Source organism: Tamandua tetradactyla, chromosome 15, assembly GCF_023851605.1.
Source record: "Tamandua tetradactyla isolate mTamTet1 chromosome 15, mTamTet1.pri, whole genome shotgun sequence".
Classification (NCBI taxonomy): domain Eukaryota; kingdom Metazoa; phylum Chordata; class Mammalia; order Pilosa; family Myrmecophagidae; genus Tamandua; species Tamandua tetradactyla.
The window spans coordinates 5,060,878-5,082,787 of record NC_135341.1 but is presented as its reverse complement, the minus strand read 5'-3'; the positions used below and the strand labels follow the sequence as shown (position 1 = coordinate 5,082,787).

At 39.6% G+C, this 21,910-nt stretch overlaps 1 protein-coding gene and 1 pseudogene across 1 annotated transcript in view; both read left to right on the top strand.

The window, feature by feature from the left end:
* Nucleotides 1-21,910, top strand: part of CNTN4 (contactin 4) — an 831,113-nt gene that overhangs the window by 763,382 nt on the left and 45,821 nt on the right. The gene's annotated exons all lie outside the window — the stretch shown is intronic.
* LOC143657842 (protein lin-28 homolog A pseudogene) lies at nt 13,537-14,151 on the top strand (annotated as a pseudogene).

Here is a 21,910-nt window from a genome sequence, read left to right as displayed (position 1 = left end):
ACCCATTTGTGGGTATTAACCTTTGATTAGAGGGAGCTGTGACTCCTATCAATTCCAGGGGCCTTGATTAGTTTGTGGGAATCCTTTAAAAGAGGAAACATTTTGGAAAAAGCACAATAGCCACAAGAGAGCCACAAGAGTACACACAGCCAGAGACCTTTGGAGATGACGAAGGAAAATGCTCCCCCGGGGAGCTTCATGAAACAAGAAGCCTGAAAAGAAAGCTAGTTCACCTTGTGTCTTTGCAGTTGAGAGAGAAACCCTGAACTGCATCAACCTTTCTTGAGTGAAGGTAACCTCTTGTTGATGCCTTAATTTGGATATTTTTATGGACTGGCTTTACCTGGGACATTTTCACGGCCTTAGAACTGTAAACTTGCAACTTAATAAATTCCCCCTTTTAAAAGTCGTTCTGTTTCTCTTATGTCACATTCTGGCAGCTAGCAAACTAGAACATTACCTCTACTACGCCCATCATCTCCCTTACCATTTACCCAAGAGCAATGTCTCAAAGTATTTAACAACCTGTCTTACCATAGTTACCTAAAAATGCACCCAAATTCCAGCAGTGTTTTTGTAGCAGCATGAAGGTCTGAGAGTTTTTTCTCTTCTAAGAGACTAAAAGATTAGTCTCTTCTCCAGAAATTATTTTCTCTTATATTTGTGTTGCTCACTATTGTTGTATGTATTATAAAACCCACAAATCAGTGCTCTCAGAAGGCAAAACTGTTTATGCTTATAGCGTGTCCTGTCTTCTTCCAGTTCTTGGGCAAACCGGTATCCACTAGCCCTGAATTCTTTTTTCTGAATGATAGTAGTGTGGGCAATTGGGGTCTCTGATTGATCCCTGAATGACTTGTACTTTATCAATGAGCAGATTTGATTTTTCATGTATCTGATTAACCTTCTCTCTAAGATCGCCATCATTTCTGTAATGCCAGCAGATTATTCTGTGCTTGGAAAGATGGATATCAACTCATTTTAATCAATAACCTACAGAAGGTGTCACCTGGCTTTGCCTCTGGTTATCTATAGTCTAGCCCAAAGACTGCTGTTGTTTGTCAGATAATCTGGTTTAATTTAAAGCACCTAGCCAATGCAATTGCCTTTAGTTTAAAACAGTATGCAAAACAAAACATAGGCTTAGTAAAATGCATGCTTATTTTCTGCATGATACCCCTTTAAAGAGAATACTAAAAGCTTAATATACCCCCTTATGCATCTCCATGTTGGCCTGGTAGCGAGAGAGGAATTAGGAATGCAGTGGATTCTGCACCAGCATACCAAAGCAGGAACAACTGCGGAGCATCCCCAGACAATCTATAATTTTTCATCCAAACGAGAGTGAATCAGGCTACTGTTGGTGGGCTGAGATTACAGATAAACCAGGACTGTCCTGGGCCAGCAGGGACATGTGGCCACCCTAAGTCAGACCCTCCTTTTGATTTAAGACACTCACTCGTAATGTTGAGGAATTGGGACGTTTGGGACTTATGATGTTTCTGTGGTGTACACCTCCTCTGGATTCTCTGAGGGAATTCTTTTGGGATGTAAATTAACCACTGCTTTTTATTCAGCCATGCAGAGAATTCATGTTTGCATATTTGAGATGATGGCTCCTACGAAAAGAGAAGAGAGATTAATTCCTGGAAAGGATGATCTTACATCAAGTTCAGACAGTTTTCAGCCTGTGCCAAGCTCCTTTTTCATTGTCAGTTTAGGGAAAATGTGAATTCCTCATACCCAGAACTCCTTTTGGAGATGTTAGAGTCAAGCAGAAAACTGCCATTCTCCTAAATGAAACTTAGGTGACAGAACGAGAAATCTGTCAAGCAGCATTTTACCTAGCACACATCCTCTAAAGAAAACAAATCAGAGTTGAATTTTTGGAACTAAATGACAGCAGGCCAAAGAAACATAATTTACCATGAGAAAACAGTAGGAATCTTATATAAAGGTTGACAATAACCTCGACTCATTAAATATGATGGGTTAAAATACATAGTGCTGTTGGGCTCCTTAGCGTGGCTCTGAAGCCTCCATTTAATCCTGATTTTACCACTTAACTCTCTAAGCTTCCAATGCTGCGTTGGCTAAATGGTAATAACACCCACCTCACTGAGCCTAAAATGAGGCAACATTATGCAAAGCAGTTGGCGTATGACCTGATACATTGCAGACACTCTGCAAAATGATAGGTCTTTTCCCTTCTAAAGCAATCCGTATTTTTAGAAGAAGCCAGCTATGTTGTAGCCTAGTTAAGAACAGCTACATAGAGTTCCAGTTAAAATTTCCCCTCTGCTGCTTACTAATTATGTGATCTCTCCAAGATTTGGTTTCCTCGTCTTTTAAATTGGAATAATAATGCCTACCTGAAAATATTTTGTCTCTTTCAGTTTTAATGCTTTCCCAAAATTATGCATGGACAAAGAAATGAGTCAATTAGTTCTAAGAGGCTTAGGAAATCAGGTGCCTTTGCCCACTTTTTCCTTTCCTGGAGGCAACTACTGTTACCTCTTTGGGCTGATTTTTTTGTTTCATTTTGTTATCTTTTATGTTGATTTTCATGTCTTTAAATAACATGCTTATTTTGCCAGCTCCTGAATCATCAATTTTAGGAATTATCTTTTGAATTCTTGTAGAAAATGAATTTTTAGCTTCTTTCTCACACTCCTACCCACCTAGTACCTTTCTTATCACCCTTTCTCCTAGCATAAATGAATCATAACTGATTAGATCATAATCCATGATTACATAACAATGACTATGCAGTGCTATTTGCATATGGGTGATGTGACAAACCGCAATACATTCTTTTTTTTGCACTCCTTTTTTACTTTTTACTTATGCTATATATCATTATTATATGTTTATATTTTTATAAATATGTATCCCAAATTATCTGTCAGTTTTCAAGAACTTTTTTTCAATATAATCAGATACATAATGTAAAATTTCCTTCCAGAATTTTCCTTCACCATCCTCCTGGAATCCCCATCATCGCTTTCCTATCTTGGACCCCATTTCCTGGATTTCATGTCTTCCTCTTTTCTCCTTTATTCCTTCATTTTTTGAAGCATACCTGTTTTAATTTGCTAAAGCTGCCGAAATGCAGCACACCAGAGCTGGATCAGCTTTTAATAAAGGGATCTATTTAAGTACAAATTCATAGTTCTACAGAGGAAAGGCACCTAACTTTTGTCTGAGTTTCTCTGTCACATGGGAAGGCACATGGCAGTGATCCCCTGGGCAATTCCTTCCTGCATCTCCAAATGTCTGAGCTGAGCTGCAAAGCCAAGATGAGATATGCTGAGCTGCTGAGCTCTCTTCTGACCTCTCACTTTTAAGACTCCAGCTAATTAAATTAAACATCACTCATTGCAGAAGGCATTCCCCTCAGCCAACTGCAGATGTAATCAGCCACAGATGAATTTCACATGCTGATGATTTAATTCTACAGCAACAGAACAATGGGGCATCATCACCTGGCCAAACTGACACTTCAACCTAACTATCAACAATACCCAATAGTGGTTTCCTAAAAGAAAAAAAAAAAAAAAAAAGACTTGCTTATCTCAAAGTTTCATTCTTTTACTCTCAGCTGGGATGATAATTTGGCTAGGAATAAAAATCTAATTTAGGAATAATTTTCTTCTAAATTTTGAAAGAATTGCTCCATTATCTTCCAAATTCCAGCATTGTTGATGAGTCCAAACCAATTCTAATTCTTGTATCTTTGCTTGTGGCCTGTTTCTCCCTCTCCCTCCCCTCCCCTCCCCCTCCCCTCTCCCTCCCCCTCTCCTTCTCCCTTTCTCCTTCTCCCCCATCTGTATCTCCTCTCCTCCCTCCCTCTTCCCCTCCTTCCCTTCCCCTCCTTTCCTCCCCCCTCCCTCCTTCACTCTCTTTCTCCATGTAATAGGCTGGGGTTATTTTGTCATCGTTGTTCTGAAATGTCATGATATTTTTTATTTGGTGTGGAGTCCAGCTATATCTTTTCTGGTTGATACTCAGTGGTTCTATTTAATTTGGAAAGTGGTATCCTTCTGTTCTGAGAAGTTTGGGATATTAATTTGTTGAAAATGTATTTCCTCTCCTGCATTTTTCCTGTTCTCTTTATCTAGAATGGTCCTATAATTTTCTTCCTTATCTTGCCTATGTTCCATCTCTTTGTGTTTGCTCTATCCTTAGAAAGCTTTCCTCAGATTTCTCTTCCAAATATTTTTTGGCTCTGTCAGACAAACAATGACAAATGGGTGGACTGCATATGTAATATTCCCAGGAGAAAACTCATGGAGACGTGGGCAGTAGCAGGAATATAGGTCCCCTACTGACCATGATATTATAGGACAACCTACAGAGAGCCAGTAGGCTGACTCAGATTCCAAAAGAGGATGCTTTCAAACTGCGTAGTTGCAGAATCACCAGGTTCTTTCTTAGCACCATCTTCAGGCTTGGGGCCAAGTCTTGCAGTTGCTACTGTGTCAAGCAAATGGCAGGAACACCACCTCAGTGTTCACATTTGGGGGAACACCAGCCTTTTCTCTGGCATGATCAGGGGCCAGGAGCCAAGTGTTACAGCTAGGTACAGTCAATTGCCTTAAACATTAGGTCATGGCCAGTTTCCACAGAGCTTTACAAAAAGCCACCTCCTTCTCTGGGACCCAGATGCAAGAAATCAGTCTCAGACAAGTTAACCTTTTCCTCTTAATTAACATGGCTTAAGCTTCTGAAAACTTTTAGTCTCAGAGTGTCCCTTATTTATGGCATCCTTTTGTTGTGTTCATGCAATAATTCAATATCTCTTACTTCTGCGAAATATTAATGACAGATTTTGTTTGCTATTAAAGCTGTCCTCAGATGTCTAGCGAGTCTCAGTTGTCTGCTTATACTTAAGAATAAGGCATTAAAATACTAAATTGAAGCCACAAAGCTGTGGGTGAGGATTGTTAACTATGAGTTCACTTTGGTGAAGCCATTTCCTTGTGGGACCCCTCCTTCCATGTCAATATTTTAGGTCTATCCTATCCGTCTGATCACAGTCCCTAGAGAAAGACTATCCAGTCTCCTGACTGAAGGGTTAGGTCTGATTGCCTAGTATTTGGGAAGCAAGACTGAGAAAGGGAACTGTCAATCTTATCATTCAGTTTATGAATGTTCACTCAATCCTTGCTACGCTCAAGTGAACCTGGTATCCTCTGGCCCAGGGACACTTAGTATTATCCGCTTTAAAGATTAAAATACGAGTGGGTTTTATTGCACATTGTGGGGAGACCCCTGGCTACGTGGGATAAAGAGAGAGTATCTGAGGAGCTAATGAAGTCTATGCAACTTTCATTAAATGCTCCATTATCCATTCAATACTCCAATACTACTACCAGTAATACCTGATACCAATTCCCAAATCTTTAAGAATATTCTAAAAAGTAAATCAGATTGCTTCTTGTTTTTCCCCACTGCTGAAATTAATTCAGGACTTCTTGTCTGCTAAACATCCAAATACTTCCTAGCTTCCCCAATTTTAATAGTATTGGCTTCCCAGCCATTCTTTCTGTATTTAGAGGTTTGTGCCTTTAAAACACATACACATACACACACACACACACACACACACACACACACACACCTGTACTATTAGTTAAAGAGGTTTTATAAGGATTCCCAGAACCTGATAGAGTTATTATGAGGAGGAAATGAGATGATTTATGAAAAGAAGCTTGCAGAGTGCTTGACACATAGTAATGATTATTTGTTTGTTATCTAACCTTGTAAAATCATCCCAGTTTGTGAAATCATCCGAGTGTGTAAATTTTTTTTTGCCAACTCTGTGTAGCCGAATGGCATGGATAGGGAGGGCCCTTTGAAATAAAGACCTATGTAGTTCCCCCTATTTATTCAGGTCCCACTCTCTGCTGTTCCCAGTTTAGCTATACAACCATGGCCATACAAGATTTAGCATACAAAATGCAATTGGAATTGAGTGCATGTGTCACCCAACCACTAAGATAATGATTCAAAATCTTTGTTTAGCATCGTGTGAGTACACCTCTGCTTTACTATGCAAACCTCTTAATTATTGGTAAATCCTACCAACTCCTGCTGAAGAACGAATTGCCCATCCAAAATTTGGTACCCCACCTCCACACACATATCACTTGTACAAAGTCATGTAGCATGCCCGGGGGTGACCCAACATGAGCAATCTTACAGTGTATATAGGGATATGAGCTAATGCTCTGAAAAGCAACCCTTAGTCCTTGTTTGATTTCTGGCCTCTGAAAGATTATAAAATAGAAAACAAAATGGAAAAACAAGTAGGTTTAAAAAGATTCCATGTTTAAAAGTCAAAATACCACTTAGCTAAGCTTTGCTCAGACCTTTCATGTCCCTCCATAAAATATTATTTTGGCCATGCCCCATAAACTACTCAAATAATTCACTAAGATAGCTGTAGAAATCAGCATAGCAAACTATCTGTGAGCTAGTTTAGTTATTCACCGGTTATTAATCTTCTCAGCTCAGGGTCATATTGTCCTGTCTTCAGCATTTTTCACAGTGTCTGATGATGTCCACAGAGTTAATGGAGGTCCTGGAATGAGGATACAACAAGCATGGTAATCCCTTGGCTTGATGTCATTCTGGGGTTCGCCTTCAAACTTGGTGGGTTGCCCTAGCCAACAAGCAAGAAGCACCTGTGCTATTTATCTGGATGTCTGTACACTGTTCTGGCAAAGAAATGTCTATGTAAGATGATAATTTCCTTTTGATACTTTCACTGGCAGCAAATTGTTTCGAGCATCTGTTTTCAATTTTAGTAGCTGTCAATTTCTTTGCCTCTTTAGCTTCCTTGTAAAGTTAAGGAAGATTTTGTCATGACTTAGAGATCTATAATATCTCTTTGGAGATTTATATGGACTTTTTTCTATAACTAATTTTTACTTCCCTTTCCCAACCTCTGGCTGTTTGAGGAATTTGATATTGTGAGGTTGTTGTTTTGTTTTTGTTTTTGTTTTTTTCTGAAACTTCCTGCATTTAAAACATATAGACCAGGCACAAAAGTGGCTCAATGATGATGCTCATGATTGTGATGATAGCTAAGCGATTAAAATGCTCTAGTCATAGCATATACTTTCATAGGATTACTAAAGTTAGAAACAAGTTAACTTACTTGCAAGCCAAGTAATTTACCCATAATCAATTAAGCATTAGAGCTAAATTCAATCTAGGTAGTTATGACACCAAAGGTCAGTCTTTTAACCATTTTCAGAGTGGAAGAGCAGCTCTCTACCTAGAACTGGCACCTTTTCAGTACCAAAGACCAGAATTTGGATTTGTTAATGTTACTTAAAATGCAATATACCAGAAATGGGGTGGCTTTTATAAAGGAAATTTATTAAGTAACAAGTTTAAAGTTCTAAGGGCATAAAAATGACCAAACTAAGGCATCCAGGGAAAGATATCTTGACTCAAGAAAGACAATGGATCTGAAACACCTCATTCAGCTGGGAAGTCACGTGGCTTGTATCTGCTGGTCCTTTGGCTTCTGGTTTACAGAGAGCTTCCCCGAGGTTATTTTCTTTGTGCATCTATAATCACCTCTCCTTGTGTCAGCTCTGAAGCTCTTTCCAAATAGTTCCCTCTTAAAGAACTCCAGTAAGTGGATTAAGACCCAGCTTGAATGGATGAACCTACATCTCCATGGAAACAAGCTGATCAAAGGGTCCCACCTGAAAATGGGTCTGCCTCCACAAGATTGTATTAGGAGAAAGAACATGGCTTTTCTGGAGTATACAACAGTTTCAAATTGGCACAGCTAGATAGAAGTTTGTGGTTTGGATCTACATAGTGCAGGTATTTATCTTTATACCTGAAAGAGATCCTTTTACTTGGATTTCTATTTTCAACAGTAACAGGAAAAAAAAAAAAAAACAAACTGAGACCAAATAGGGCATTGTTGGCCATTAAAAGGATTTTGGCATTTACTCTGGTAAAATGTGGAGGCATCTTTGTTTCTGCTACATTCTCAGTAATGGCTCACATTCATTGAGCACTTACTATGTGCCAGGCTGTATTCTCAAAACCATACATTAAATGACTTGATTGATTCTCAAGACAACCATATTAGGTATATATTTTTATTCCCATTAAAGCCATGATAAACAAGACACTGAGAAGTTAAGTAACTTCTCTGGAGTTGACATAGTGAGCAAGTGGTAAAACTAGAATTAAAACTCAGGAAGTCTGGCTCCAGAATCTGCACTTTTAATACCTAAACATAACTGTCTCTCATTCAAGGGGTCCATTTTTTCAAATTTATAATAGTTTGAAATGAATTTTTTTTTAACTTTGAAATGCTTTAAATGCATGTGTTTTTGCCTCCTCCTGAGCTGAGCTTTCATTTGTGGAGCTGACATCCATAAGTAACCAAAGACATTACTACATTTGGAAGCATTTGACAGTAATGTCTGATGATTCATTTTTTGGCTTTCTCAGAGCTGCCTTTTGCCATCCTTCTCTTGGATCCTTTTCCTACCTCATCATGCTGGGCTCCTGTTTTTTTCTTTCATCTTCTTATATCTTGACTCCTACAAGTACTTCGGGCTTCAACACATCATGTCCCATTCTATCAGAATAAAAAGAGAATTAGGCAAAGCTCATTTATACCTAAACATTGGCAGTCACCCAAACGCCTCTTTCACAATGAATTAAAGTGAGCAGTGAGCTGCAGTCGTATTGGAATGGAAATCAGTAACTTATAAGGCTTTGCAGTCAACCAGTCTTGGGGCTGAATCCCTCTTTTCTCCTTCTAATTGGCTCTGTACTTAGCCTCCCTACTAGAGCCTCAAGTTTGTATCTCTTAAATGGGGATGATCATGACTGATGTCATGGAGTTGTGAAGTTTAAATACTAGTAATTCATTCATTCTGCAGATAGGTATTGAGCACCCGTTAAGTCTTATTAGCTGTGCTGGGTATACAGTAGATATGCTAAAAAAGAAAGACACGTGCTCTGCCCTCAAGATACTTCTATTTTAGTGAGGTCATGAATGCCAGTATTTAGCATAGAGCCTGGCACATGGTCAACACACAGCATACAGAAGCTGCAGTGATGCTTATGATGACAGTAGTGAGTGCTGGTGGTGGTGTCCATGATGGTTTCATCACCATCTGACCAAAGATCTAAAATGATAACTCCGGTCGAAAGGAACTAGGAATCCGTAAGCAATCCAGTTGTCCTCTCCTTTGCCTCTTCATATAAATGGTCTACCAGTTAACCATAAAACAAGGAGGAAGTATCTACTAAACACATTTCCTCCCTGCCATGAGTAAGAAAAGCAAACATCGTAAGGATTACTCTTACAGTATATACAACAAATCTTCCATTGAAGGAAAAATCATTGACAGATATCCAAAATTTATATATGACTGTGACCTCTTCCAGCACCAAGGGGAATGATCTTCATCATTAGCAAATAGCAATGTTATTTGTTTATGACCCAAATCTAACGATTCTGTGTTTTCCAGACTCATGTTTCATCCACTTTTCTAAAATGTTAGGTTAAATAATTCTTTCAGCATTTACCACCTTGCTCATCAGTTCCACGATTGCTCCTTCTCCTGGGTAAATTTCCAGTGACATCCTTCCCTTTTGGAATGTGCATTTATGCACATGTCATCCTCTGACTTGAGAAGCCAGGATACTATTGGTGCATGAAGTGTCTTTGGATTTAACTGCTAGCGTGAAGCATCTGGCCATTGAACATAAACCCCTGTGCTGAGCATTCATGCTTGAACCAGAAATTACCTTGTCATCTTCACTGGCCTTTATTAAGCAGCCAACAGCTGCCTTGGAACTAGGACTTGCTACAGTGACCTGTTTCTCTTAGAAAGTCACCATCTTCTTACTCTCAAAATAAGTTTCTCCTTTTCCTTTTTTCTGAGCAAATCTTTGGCATCCATAGTAACAGTAATAACAGTATGTTATACTTGTATAGCATTTTAAAATGTATCAAGTCTGTTAAAATCCATTAACCCATTTTTAATCTCATAATCATCCTGGGACACAGAATTACAGATTGGGAAACTGTGGCTCAGAGATATTAAATAACATCTTTTTGGTTACATACCTAATAAATGCTATATGGCAAAATCTGGAAGCTAGGTTTTTGACATTAAGTTGAGTATTTTCTACATTTGTTTGTACTAACATTTTAAGCAAAACCTATGTTGCTACTGGAGCATCACTAAAAAAAGATCTTTTACTCCCTGAAAAATAACTCATAGCCATTTTGAGATAATCTCCTGGCCTGACTTGCTTCCAGAGAATTGAGTGCCCAGTTTATATCTGGTTCTTCACTGTTGTTTGGGAGCCCCATCATGGGGAACAATGGCAGGGAGTTCTACTGGCTGCCGTGTTGCACAGCTGAGCATTACACTCGGCAGGAGTGGTGCCTTCTGGAGTTGTGCAGTGGAGTAGACCTGGCCAAATACAATACAGTTATCGGAGCCTGTTTGCTTCTGTACCTAATGAAGAAAAAACTTCCATTGGGGGTCTCTCTTGAAGTACAGGAATGCTGAGGAAAGCAAATGCATTATGGATGAAAAAGAGTTTTATTAACTGTGGAGTGATCTACAAATGCAAAGGTTCTCATTTATTTGTATATCCCACCTGCTTCAATGAATAAACTAATGGACTTTTCATACATATCTCTCTGTGATTGGTGGTCTGTTTGATGCTGTGGCAATTTATAAACTCTTATTTGCACTGTAGCCCAGAGAGATACCGTAGGGTCTTAGCATAAGTCATACAAATAATCATACATATTTGTTATAACCTAGGCTAGACTTACTGTCTTCTCTGCCAATAGTGAGCTGTTAGATTCTAGTAGGTAACTGGGGAAGTGAGTACATTTCCTATAAAGTTTTAAAAGCTTTATTGAGGAATGCACATTTGAATGAACATGTAAACACACACATCTCTGGGTTGTTATCTTCTGGTTTCTTTTCTTATTGAAGTCACTCATCTATTTCTGGACTGAAGAAGTAGTTAGTATTTCTTTCAATTAACTGAGATCTACCCTGAAAGCTATTTTTCATTTTGCCCTTAATAAACCTCTTCCTAAAGTATCTGACCAATTTTTCATGCTGATCACTACTCAACATTTTCAGATGATAGTAGCACTATAGTGTCTCAATTGTCATCCTGGCAAACACCAGCTGTCATTGTAAAGGACCATGAGTGTGGAATTAGAAATTGTGGCACATTGGGTCAAATCAGAATTATGACTTCAATTGCAGGCACATTTCAGGTGGAAGCAGCAAGATGCAACTTTATCTGTAAAAGACTATATTTTAAAATGTGCAGTTTGTCCAGCAAAGGTTTCCTATTTTAGTGTCCTAAAAAACACAGGACAGAATGTAGGCTTTTCACTTTTAGAAATTGTTTTGTGGCTACATCTTCCTCTTGGAGTAATTGCCCTTTATTCCACCTGTGATGCCTTGGGTAGGTGATGGGCTCCCCGCCACTCTCTCTGTCTTTCTCACTCTATGGCTCTGTGTTTTTATCTCCTTTTCTCCATCCTTTCCCATTCTCCCCTCGCTTCACTATCCATTGCATTGACTGTATGTAACTTTTAAATTATTTGCTGTATTTTTTATTTTTGTGTTCTTTACAGCTAATTTAAAAGGGTGAAAACTTGTAAACATGTCTCTGAAAATAAGCTAAATTCAATTGCTTTATACTTCTCTAACCCTCAGCTGATTCTATTTTTCTCTTTGGGTCAGTAACTCTCCATAGGAAAGGAAAAATTTTCCTCCTCTGGTACGGAAGATTAGACTAAATGCACAGTGACCATCAAAGTCAAACCAGTGGGTAGTTCTTCCCTACAAAGGTATTTTCCAGTGATTTGCCCTTTTCTCCTCAAAATGCAGAGACATTACAAAATTCTAGTTGAAGACTCTCCTCATTTTCATTCTCCTTCCTTTGTGTTTCATTGAATGTTATATGGACTGCAGTCTGAAACATGCAAAGCAAAACTCATGGTATCCTATGTGGCATGCACAAAAAGGGGCATTTCAACCTTTGCAGGGGGGATATAGGAATTATTAATATGTTATCCATTCTGATGGATTTCAGGAAAAAGTTCACTCAAAATTACAGACAAGCCCCCAATCAAGCTATCCGATAATAGACCACAGGCTGGGGGTGGGGGCCGTGGGGCTGGTTGTTTGATTTTGTTTGCTTTTATTTTGCAGAAATCTTTATTAATCAATCCTACCTGCATCAGATAAAGAGAGGGTCGCTAATAATTTCCACAAAGGTAGTAATACCCTCTGTTTTACGCTCCATTTGCTCCTCTGTGGCCTTTTCTCAAATCTATAAGCAAACAAAAAATACTGCTTTAAAATATGAGAATTATTGCCTCTTTGCCAAGATGCAGAGACCTTAAACTGAAGAATTTGAAAACAAGTAGAAAATTGCTGACAGGAGCAGGATAAATACAAGGTGGGATGCTGTCTCTATCTGCTGAGGTTTCAGCACCACCTACTGTCCAGAATATTAATTGCTCACATACTGCAGTAGACTGCAGAAACGGGTGCTTGGTTGTTACTTTGCACTTAATGACTATAGAAGGCATTGTATTTGGAATTCATTGCCCTTGTCTCAAGGTGTACATTTAATTTCTTTTGTAGTTTAGGTAAGTATTCTCTTACATGGTACAAATAGATGCAGCCCAGATACTCATCAGATACAATAATATATTCCTTTAATCCGCAAAGACTTCGTTATGCCATTTTTATTCATTGCCTATGATGGGATTTACTTTATTTCACTGACACTAATGGAATTTGGGGGGGGACTGTTTCACTCAGTGACTCATAAGAGAGAGTTATTCGTGTGTAGTAGCTGAAAGAATCAGGCCTGTAATCCCTTCTCAAGCAGAGAGAATCATAATTATTACTTGATGAAAATTTTTCTCCATGGGTAAAAGATACTTGTGGTTCCCATTTATCATTCCTTTTTACCTCCCATCACAGTTAAAGAAATGCCATAGAGTAATTTTATCTTATACCTTGGCATGAAGATATGATTTAATTTGTCACTGAAAAGACTTTTCCAATAGACTTTTCAGATTATCATTTATTTTTCAAAATTACCATTATGAAAGAAAGCTTCAAATGAAAATTGTAAGGGTAAATTTAATGTACCTGCCCCAACTCTGTTATTACTTTCTACTATGCTTGAGAAGTATTCTTATTCATTATGGAAGCTTAGGCACCTGCAGAAAATTCTTTGCATTTGGAAAAACATCCCAGCCAAGAAAACTAGCTACCAAAACATAGCACAAATCCAAAACCAGGAAATTTGCTTTCCCTGGTGGCCAGTAGAAATCAGAGCAAAAGAATTGACAAGGAATGATTATAAGACAAATTGTAACTTGCTTATTAAGAAAGAACCTCCTGCCCTTTGCCTCCAGACTTCTTTGGGGCCAGCAGCCGCCCGACCAGGGGCCCGGGGCCGCGGGCTCAGGCAACGACCATGGGCTCCGTGTCCAACCAGCAGTTTGCAGGTGGCTGCACCAAGGCGGCCGAGGAGGCCCCGGAGAACGCGGCCGGGGAGGCGGAGGAGCCGCAGCTGTTGCAGGGGGCCGGCATCTGTAAGTGGTTCAACGTGCGCATGGGGTTCGGTTTCCTGTTGATGACCGCCCGCGCCGGGGTCGCGCTCGACCCCCCAGTGGACGTCTTTGTGCATCAGAGTAAACTGCACATGGAGGGATTGCGGAGCCTGAAGGAGGGTGAAGCCGTGGAGTTCACCTTTAAGAAGTCTGCCAAGGGCCTGGAATCTATCCGAGTCACTGGACCTGGTGGGGTGTTTTGTATTGGGAGTGAGAGGCGGCCAAAGGGGAAGAACATGCAGAAACGCAGGTCAAAAGGAGACAGGTGCTACAACTGTGGAGGTCTAGACCACCATGCCAAGGAATGCAAGCTGCCACCCCAGCCCAAGAAGTGCCACTTCTGCCAGAGCATCAGCCATATGGTGGCGTCATGTCCACTGAAAGCTCAGCAGGCCCCCAGCTCACAGGGAAAGCCCTCCTACTTTCGGGAGGAAGAAGAGATCCACAGCCCCACTCTGCTGCCAGAGGCCCAGAATTGAGCCACAGTGCGTGGGGGCAATCCTTTTGCGATCAGGAAGTTACAAGGAGCAGGCATCAATCCGCAAAGTGGAGAAAGTGGTATAGGGTGGGTACGGGGCAGCTGGCACTGCCGTATATCTTAGGCTGGGGTCCATAGCATCACCCCCTCTTCCATCTCGGTGGGGAAAAGGGGTGAGACAAAGGAATTCCAACCATGCTCTATCCAAATACAAGTGAGAGCTTTCAGGAGAAATACCCTTAGAGCTTGCATGAAATACCCCTAGAATTTCCAGTTTTTTTGACATTGGCCTGGATAGGGAAGCTGTTTTCCTTTGAAAGAGGATTTATAAAAATTTTTCATGCCAGAATGAAAAGATTAAGCATGGGAACAGATTGATGGACCCAACCCATGAGCCACTACATTGTGAAAGGGAATCTCTCAGGGGTAGGGCAAGGTTTTTCCATGTCTTGTCTCTTCATAACCTATGCTTGGGACAGGGTGCTGGGGACTGTCACAAATCGTGGGTTGTGATGATAGACAAAAGGGGTGGTTGGTGGGACAGCTGCAGACCTACTGTTCCTAAGCTCACTCCTACTCCATTCTGGGCCAATCCGATTTTATTTATTTGCTCCCTTGGGTAACTGTACCTTGGGTCCCACTTTCTCCAGGATGCCAACTGCACTAGCTGTGTGCGAATGACGTATCTTGTGCATTTTAACTTTTTTTTCTTAATATAAATATTCTAGTTTTGTATTTTTGTATATTTTAATCTAAGCCCTCATTCCTGCACTGTGTTCTCAGGTACATGAGCAATCTCAGGGATAAGTCCGCAAGCAGCTCCAGGTCTGCACAGCAGGAATACTTTTTTATTGTTGTTGCTTTATCATTACAAAGAACAACTATTTGAACTACCTCATTTTTGCCAATTAGAACTGGCTTTTCTGCCATAGTGTCCTCTTGAAATCCCTCCCTTTCATGGGAGACTAGGTTTTCATTGGGTCGCCCCATGACTTGATCTCCTGCTGGAAAATTGGAAATTAGTTTAAATGGGAAGATGGTGCAGAGAGGTAAGGAGAGCTGGGCAGTTTAAAGGTCAAGAGAAGAAGCCAAGGCTAGGCAAGGGTTATCTATATATGTAATAAGGGCTTCCTGTTCCCAGCCTCTTAATCCTAGGGCACAGGACTTGCTTGGTACGTCACGTCCCTCCTTCACTGGGTTAGGTTAGGCCTGCCATGCACTGTGTGTGTGTGTGTGACTAAGGACGGATGTATGAAACAAAGACTAACATCCTTAACCTTTCAAAATTCTGGACTGTTCCTGCTTGGCTTCCAGAGAGACCATAAGTGAAGGCTTCTTCATGGCACCCGAAGCCCATGTCCTACCCTGCTGCAGTAGTGATAGTAGTGTCATAGTAGCTAAAGGAGAAAGGGGGTTTCGTTTACGTGCTGTGGGATCACTGCCAACCTACCTCACTGTGTTGAAACGGGGCAAATGCAATAGAACGCATTGGGTGATGTGTGTCTGATTCTGGGTTCTTGTCTCCTCCAAATGCTGCCCCCCTCTAGTTAATGTATTTGTCTGGGCTTTGTAGGACTTCACGAGTTGCTGATTTGGTGATTGCTAGGTGGCCTAATTTGTGTAAATATAATGTGTTGGTCTTTCTCCATGTTCTTTTGGGGTTTTTATTGTTTACAAACTTCTTTTTTGTGCGTTGGAAGAAAAATAGCCAGAAAATTCTGCACCAGGCAAAAGGATCTGAAACATGCTTGGGGGCCTCTCTTTGAAGTGGGGATCTAAATCATCCTTCCCTTCATGTTCCCCTATTTCTTATTTTGGACTAGATCTTCTGTCCTAAAAACTTACCCCATTGCTCCTCTCCGGCTCTGCCTCCCCCAAATACCCCGCCCCCATACACATTTAATTTGGAGGGTATCTCCACAATTCCTCAATGGCTTGCAAAAAACCTGAAGAACCTAAGAACACTCCATCCCTCATACCCAATCCTTTGAGTTAAGACCTCCTCTACGTGATTTGTGCCAAAATACTGCTGTACTTGTATTGGCCAAACCCACTTAATCATCAATCCTAGGATAGAGAGAAAAAATGGGGTAGGGTTGTTTCCATGTAGAAAGTGGTGGTGAGAGATCAAGAAAGGGAAAATGAATGTATATCCAAATCATTCAGGAACTTTTATGCAGGTGCAAGAAGCTTATGTCAAAGTGGCCACAAGATTGTTTAATAGGAGACGGAAGAATGTAATTCCATGTTTACTGCTAGAAACCAAAGCTTTGTGTGGAGTCTTGAATTTATGGGGAGGAAGGGAGGGTGGGAAAGCAGGTAGCTGTCCTTTCCTTAATCCCTGCTCCTTATTCCTGAGCTGCAGGAGACTGAGCCCCCTTGGGCTTTGGTGACCCTATCACTGGGGTATTGTTTTTGATGGTTGATTTTTGTACTCGGTACTTTACCTTCTGCTATCATTTTGTAACATGCTGAGCCATTCCCCTTCCCTGCTTTTCCCTGGGATAATACAATGAATAAATAAAGACTTATTGGAACTGAAAAAAAAAAAAAAAGAAAGAAAGAACCTCCTTTTTAATAGTTTTAACCAACTAGAGATTTGGAAGCCAGCAGGAGCATTTTGGTGTCATTAGATCAATCTTTATAATTAAAGAGGTACTATGGATTTTGACCAAGCAAATCTAATAACTTTATCATTTGGCTGCTTAGTTCTCAAGTATCTATCCTTGGCCACCCTCAGCTGGTTTGTACATCACTGTTTCCATTTGTGGCAAACTTATTCAGCAGCTCTGCTAGGTGTTTGTCCCTCAGTTGTTAAAAATAGATTTGTAAGCATTCGGCTCAGGAGAATTTGTAAATTGCTTTACAGAAGGCTCCAATTTGTGCTTAATCCAACTGAGGTCAAAATTTTGCCTTGTGTTTTGTTCCGATGTCATTTGTCAAGCTACACAAGTTGTTCAGAGAATTCAGGTCACGATACTACGTGGCAGTGCTTCTTGACACAAATCGATTAAAAACCTAGACTCACGAAAGTGCCTTATGCCGTTGTTGTGTTTTTTCCACCACCTGAAAAGGGTTTGCCTGTCTTCAAACAAGATAAAACCTTCTGTTTTCTCCAACTGGTTTCCCTTCCCTTCTTCATACAACAAAGTCACATTTTAATTATGTTAACAAAAAAAAAGTTGGATAAACAGGGATACCTACATTTGCTGTAAAATTCTAAAAATGCTCAATTTGCCAGCATAGCTGCCCAACAGAAAACAAATCTTAATGAAAAGTAATAGGTCTAAAATAAATAAAACATCTAAAGGATTTCCAAAAGAATCACAATTGTAACCAAACTGGAGATTTGTAAACAAACACCAACTATAATAGATGGCTGATAAAAGATGGTACACCGAATATATTTTATATTCATCAGGATTAGTTTGACAGCTAAATCCTATGCCTAAAGTCAAGGCCTGGATCTCAAGGCCTGGATCTGGATTCCCTGCCGGTGAAGTGAGACAAAAATAAAAAATATAGCTATCCAGATTTGAGACCTTTAAAGGAAATTTATCCGTAGGGACCAGAACAAGCAGCAAGACCAGGATAGAATACCCTACATTGTGCAATCCTAGGGGGCCCAAACCCCCCTTCCCTCACTTAACCGGCTCTAGGACTTTACATCCACACAACAGAAAGAAGCTCATGAGGGGACAAAAAAAGGCCCTTGTAAGGTGCTCTCCCAAACCAAAATTGCAAAGTCCATGAGCAAATCTGCCACCACAAGAGACAGCCAGTAAATACAACAAAGAGAAGAATTTACACCTGCAAAAATGGGAATTACAGGGCAATCTTAAAAGGATTTCTAGCTAAATATGTGTAGATTACTCAAGGTTAATCATCATCTTCCCCACCCATCATTCCCCCAGTTTCCTACCTAACTCTGACAGAATCAATCCGTTTCTGATTGATAAAGTATTTCAGGGTAGAAAAGGCCCAACTGGAAACTAAGTAGTTGTTGTTATATTTTTTTGTTTTGTTTCAATAGCGACTTTAAAATGTAGACCTTAATGACTTAGCAGAGAAAAATAATGAGAACATTAATGAGAGGGGAAAACTGAAAAACTCTTCCAGCTTGAAGAAGTCTGGAAATAATTAAATGCAACATGAATTCCTGGATAAGGTCCTGAACCAAAAGAAAAAGGGGGCATTGCTGAAAAAGTTAGGAAACTTCGAATGGGGTCTGGATTGGACAGAAGTGAAGTACCGGGATTGATTTCCTGAGTTGAAGGGTTGTATGCTACTAATTAGGAAAATGTCCTCATCTGGGGAAAGTACACTGGAATGTTGAGGGGTGAGGAGATATCATATCTTTAGTTGCTCTCAGATGGCAGATAAAAAGACCAATGAATAAATAAAAAGACCAGTGAATAATGAATAAATAGAGAGGAGCTAGTGGAACAAATATGATAATAATTAGAGGGGCTTGGTGAAGGGGATGTAGAAGGTATTTGTATTTTTATGGCCACTTTTGTGGAAGTTTTAAGTTTTTTCAAAATAAATTAAAAGCAAAAAAAACCCCCAAAAACAGAAACCCAAAATGCAGCCTTAGAGGCAAAAGTCAGTAATGAGCACAGATGGAGGGCTAGCACTTGCACAGTGAGTGCCAAACAAACCTTTACATGGCTCCTTTTTTATGTTCTGTATTTAACATGTCAGGGTAAACGATAAGAAATATAGCACAGCCATGCCCTGATCTTCAGGGCTGTATTTTCATCAGTCATCATCTCTACCACTCACGGCAATTTGCCTTTACCACCTCTCATAAGTAGAGACAGAACTAGGGATTTATGAAAGTGTAAGATATGCTCCCTAACCCAAGTAACTTGATTACAAGGGGACAAAAAATGGAATTCAGCAATGGTGCACAAGTTTAATGCTGAAGAAATGGAACAGTTAATGCTGACAAGCTTCACAAAAGGACTTTATCACCAGTGAGTAGAAGGGTCAAGAAAAGCATCCCAGGGAGCTGCCTTGGGATTCCTATACCCTTCAAAGAGGCTGTAGGCTTCTTAGCCAGCTCGCCGTCAGTCCAATCTGGCATTCCTTTTGTAATGGTGCCCCACCCATGCTTGAATTGTTCTGAAAATGGTAGTTCATTTTTAGACCAAGTTTTTAGAAAAATTTCTCTTATATGGAGCCAAAATATGCTTGTTTGTAGATAATCCTTGCTTTCTACTTTGGGCGGAGGAGGATACAAAATAAATTTAATTCGTCTTCTGCCTAAAAACCTTTCAAATATTTAAAGACCACTATCATACCTCCCATAACTTCTCATTCTCATGTCAAATGGTTTCAATTATTTAGCAAGTATAGATTTATTTGATCCTTCACAAACCTAGGTTTACTAATTTGTCAATCAATCCAAAGTATGTACTGAGTAAACTGTGGTCTAATGTAAAATACAACAGGATTATTACCTCTCTAAATAGAATGCCACTTGCTTCTAATAAAACCCAAGAAGGATTAGCTTTCTTAGCTTTGGTAGCTTCGTGTGCTCTGTTGACACTGAAATGGTCAAGTTTTTTCTATGTGAATTGCCAGGCTGGTCTTTTCCCTATATGTACCTCTGTAGTTGATGTTTTAAAGCTTAGCATTTTGCTCCCATCCCTTGCAAGTTGAATCATACATTAAAGGATTGGTCCAGTTTGAGATTACTGTGGCTCTTGATTCTCTTATCTAATGTTTAAGACATTCCTTCTAGATATGTGTTTGATCAAACACTGATTTTATTTTTATTGAAAAACTGAGGCCAACTATAGCATACTGAAATCCATCCTCAGAGATGCTACCTCAAGGTTTATTGTGATCATTAATCAACAGTCTTTGCTGTGGCATTTACTATTATTAAAAATAGTTCTCTGTCCAGTGTCCCTTGTGTCATTTGAGGAGGGCTGGCTGTCAATTCTTTGAATAGCTCCAGGCATTTGAAGCATCCCATTTTTTAAATTCCCCCTATAAAAATTAATTTAAAAGAAGACAGCTGTATCATAAAGCATCATCAAAACCATCACATTCAGGAAGATTTTTAACAAAAGGAGATGTGTCCCCTCTCTGAAATTACCTAAAATGCACATTAAATACTTTCCTCATTGTCAGTAAATATACTAACACTGTGAATGAAAATGAGGAAATTATAAACTGAACTGGAAGAGTTGGTAAGATACAGAGAAAGAAGCATCAAAAGGGAATTCTTATCCTGTGGGTGCACAGGCACTTGTTTTTATAAATAAAAGCACTAAATCAGAAATCCTTTTCACCAGCAGTGGCTTGGATAGTAAATGTTATAATTGAAGCATCTAATTGTAGATCTGATCAACAGAGCTTTTAATAATTAACTCTTTCTCATGATTGTTATGATCTTTAGATCAAAGCATTTGGTTACTTTCCATCATCTATACATTATAGAAACACCATAGAAAGTCAAAATTTATTGTTTTAACTTTGAGAGTTAAGCCCTTAGTAACTATGTATTTTTGACCACCAATGTTCTGTGCTCTGAATTTATTGTTTTCCACGGTATAAACCAACCACAAGCAGGAAAGTTTGGGTATGTTGTTGATCCTATTTATCGTTGCTGTTTAATTACATCCAAATCCAGCCATCAATTCAATCTTGAGTTCTATGCCTTTGAGAGTTCTATACACAGAATAGCTGCACTAACTCTTCACAACAGAAGTTGTAATGTAGGTTCTTTTTGATCTTGATGAATTTAAAACCAAAGGAGGGGAGACAGCTTTGTTTTGCAAGAAGCCATCTGTTTATTTGTGTACAGCATTTGTATTCAAATTTAAGGAAATAAATCAGGTAAAAAACATCAGAATTCACAACACAGAAAACAAGAGAACTGAACAAACATACAATTTGAGAAAACCAAGTAGCTACTGAGGTTTTGGACCTCTTTAGTTTAATCTTCTAGAGTCCCAAGGAGACCTCACTGGTGTGCGTTACAGTGCATAAATTGCTTTGCATTGATTCTTGCTACTTTGGGGCTCAGAACATCAATCAGCGACAAGTGCTAAATTAATGAATTAGCAGCTGTCAGCATGGAAACTGTACCAGTATAATCCTTGATTTAGTGAACTTTTCTGGGCCTTAGTTAACAGGCAACTAGTTCACCGGTAATAAAATCTGCTCTAGATACCTACATGTGCATAAAGAGATGAATGTTTCTTTTGAAATAAATGTTTATTAAATATGTGAGCCAGCATTGCAAATGGCTCTAAGGTTTGGGTTATGTGCCAGCTCCTTGCTGCTCACCCGTAAATTGTCAGGTGATAAGGAGCAAAGACATTTTTAAGGATCTGAGCCTGGACATTTGACTCTGCACTTGTAAGTTTGAACTGTACACCTAGAACTAGAGCCATGCACTTTAGGCATAAAATCATGGTTGCTGGTTACCTGTCCAAGGCAGTAGCTTGTTACTCTTGCAGTGAAGCCTTCTGAAACTACTCCACAGCCATGTTGCTCCTTCTTTGAATTCCTTCTGCATTTAGATATCTTCAATTGATTACACATAATCAAGAGTGCAAATTGCATTAATATGTCCTTGAACTTATTCTCTAGATGATCTGTACATGGATTTCATGTTTCCAGCTAAATGAGGGAGGCAGCATAGAACAACAGATAGTTCCTTAAGCACTCCTTACCAGCCTTGGGCATCAGTTTCCTTTGTCTATTAAATGTGGATAATAGTAGTACTTTGGGGGGAATAA